This window comes from Mus pahari, chromosome 13 (genome assembly GCF_900095145.1).
Source record: "Mus pahari chromosome 13, PAHARI_EIJ_v1.1, whole genome shotgun sequence".
NCBI lineage: Eukaryota > Metazoa > Chordata > Mammalia > Rodentia > Muridae > Mus > Mus pahari.
The window spans coordinates 88935233-88938179 of NC_034602.1; the positions used below are offsets into that span (position 1 = coordinate 88935233).

The window sequence follows — 2947 nt, forward strand, 5'->3', positions numbered from 1 at the left end:
AGGAAGGATGATGAGGGAGGGCAAGAGAGGAAGAATGTGAATAAGTTGCCTATGGAAGGAACCATCTAGGGCAGGTTTAACAAATACTTCTAGAAAGATCATTGGGGCATCAGGAACAAACACTTTGAGCTTTCTGAGTATTCAAAGAAATGATAGTAAAAACAAAGACAGAAAAGCCTTTGATTGTTCAAGTCTTAGTGGACTCCAAAGAAAGAATACACTCACCAGCCACTTAGTTACAGTAATTTTTAAAAAAAACTTGGAAAACACCACACAAGACAGGACTACTTAAGCAGTCTTTAATGAAAGCTGCGCATGAGATGTCTCTACTCCTGCATCTTTTCGATTGTTTCTTCCTTGTATTTGCCCTTCCCCTTTCCTACTTGTCGAGACTTGGCTTTCCTCTCCAGGATCTTCTTGTGGTCCTTGTCCAGCTTTAGCCTGGTGATGCTCACCTTGCTGCCCACATGGACAGTTGTGCCATTAGCCTTCTCTCGCTGGACTCGCTCAGTGTAGATGACATATTTCTTCCTGTACACTTGGACCACCTTTCCAATCTGCTGGCCTTTGTTGTGTTCTCGAACAACCCGAACTTCATCATTCTTCTGAATGGGCATAGTCCGAACATTATACTTCTGTCTCAGCTCTTTGGAAAGAGGGGAAGACATGATCTTCCTCTGAATGTGAGAAGGCGCATTGAAATGCCCTTTGCAGTTCTTGCTTCGGTCAGAAGTCACCAAGAGATTGAACTTCATTTTGGCGGCTGCAATCCACCGATGGCTGCAAAAGGAAAGAGCGTTACAGTAACTCTTTCCTCCTCCTCCTCCTCCTCCTCCTCCTCCTCCTCCTCCTTTCTCTTCTTTTTTTTTTAAATGGTATTTTCGAGACAGGATTTCTCTGTGTAGCCCTGGCTGTCCTGGAACTCTGTAGACCAGGCTGGCCTTGAACTCAGAAATCCACTTGCCTCTGATTCTCAAGTGCTGGGATTAAAGGCGTGCGCCACTACTGCCCCACACAATAACTCTTAATTTCATCCAACACTGTATGCGTCCACTACACCGCACACACTTGACCCCAGTGAGATGTGTCCTGTTTGCGATACACAAGTGTCGAGGTTTGTGCCACAACTCCCTGATTCTACTTTCAGAGATTTCGATTTCCTGTAGTTAATTACAGTCTGAAAATGTTACGTGGAAATTTTCAGAAACAGAGGATCGCTAAGTTTTAAGCTGGGTTCTGTAACGATGGCTGACGAATTCTCTAGCCCTTCTCAGCACTGTTTAGGGTCTGAACCACCCCCCTTTGCCCAGTGACACGGCCATGTGTCTGCTGCTCTTCTGGAAGTCTCTTGGGAGCTTGCCCAATGGTCAGATCTGCTATCCCCGTCCTAGGCTTCAGGCGATCTTTGTTGTACTTAGTCATACACAGAGTGCAAAGGGCAGCCACATTGCCCATCCTGATACGCCGAAGAGGAGTTGGTTACGTGAAAAGTAAGGTCCCAAGAAGGAACAAAAAAATCAATCCCATGGAGGTTGCTAAGCTCCATGTAAATCAGAAACCTTGAGAGTGTTGCTGTGGTTGTTCTTTTATACCAGTGTGTGAATGTGCACTTCTCCGTGCATGCGCACACAGAGGCCGGCAGCTTTCCTACAACTGTCTCCACCCTATTTTCATGAAACTGGAAGTTTGCCCTTTCAGGTAGACTGGTTGGCCATTGAGCCCTCAGAACTTACTTGTCATTTATATGTGTGCTAGGCATTCAAACTCCTCCTTCTCTTTACGCACTGAACTATCTCCCCTACCCTGCATGCTATATTTTAACAATTGCTTTTGAAAGATTTAGTATTTTTATTTCATGTGTATGTGTGTTTGCTTGTGTGCATTGCTGTGTGTGTGCACTCCTTCTGTGGGGGAGCCCCAGCAGGATGGTATCGAATTTCTTGGTGGTCCTAAGAGTTATAGGAAGTTGTGAGACACCTCTCCCTCTCTCCCTCTCTCTCTCTCGGTTTGTTTTTGTTTTTTGGTTTTTTTTTAAATGTTGGGGGTTTTTTTAAAGATTTATTTATTTATTATATATTTAAGTACACTGTAGCTGTCTTCAGACACCCCAGAAGAGGGTGTCAGATCTTGTTACAGATGGTTGTGAGCCACCATGTGGTTGCTGGGATTTGAACTCCGGACCTTCGGAAGAGCAGTCGGGTGCTCTTACCCACTGAGCCATCTCACCAGCCCTCGGTTTGGTTTTTTGAGACAGGGTTTCTTCGTATAGCCCTGGCTGTCCTGGAACTCACTTTGTAGACCAGGCTAGCCTCAAACTCAGAAATCCACCTGCCTCTGACTCCTGAATACTGGGATTAAAGGCGTGCACCACCATGCACTGCTGAAGCAGCAAGTGCTCTTAACCACCAAGCCATCTCCCCAGTCCCTCAAGAGGTTTTGTGTTGTTTTGTTTTTGAACATCCTGAATTTTGAGCTGATGTAAAGGTGTCAAATAAATCACAGGAGCCCATTGCTTCAGACCAAGCTCCCACTCCTGCCCTGAAAGACCAGACTATAATTGTAAACGGGTATGACTCACAGTAACATATACCATCAAGCTATTTATTTCACCTTCAGAGAAGCCAAGATGAAAGAGGCTTTTTTCCAAAGCAGCAGTTTCAGTGAGCAGCACACGGATGAAGTTCCTTTGTTGCTTCATACTTTCAAAACCAACTAAACAAACAAACAAAAAACCAAGATGGAACAGAACCCCTAAACAGCAACAACAAAAAAAACCAAAACCACAAAAACAAAAAAAAAGCCCAAGACAAAACAAAACCCTAAATTAACCTAAAGCAACCTAAAGTAACCAAATTAGTTTTCGGTCCTATCTGACAAAGAAAAGAAATGAAACAGACAAACCATCTTTCCTTTCCTTTTGACAACAGGATCTCTACCTGTGTCCCTG

General features: G+C 44.2%; 1 pseudogene; it reads right to left on the reverse strand.

The window, feature by feature from the left end:
- Nucleotides 1–326: 326 nt before the first annotated feature.
- LOC110330901 lies at nt 327–755 on the reverse strand (annotated as a pseudogene).
- Nucleotides 756–2947: the final 2192 nt, after the last annotated feature.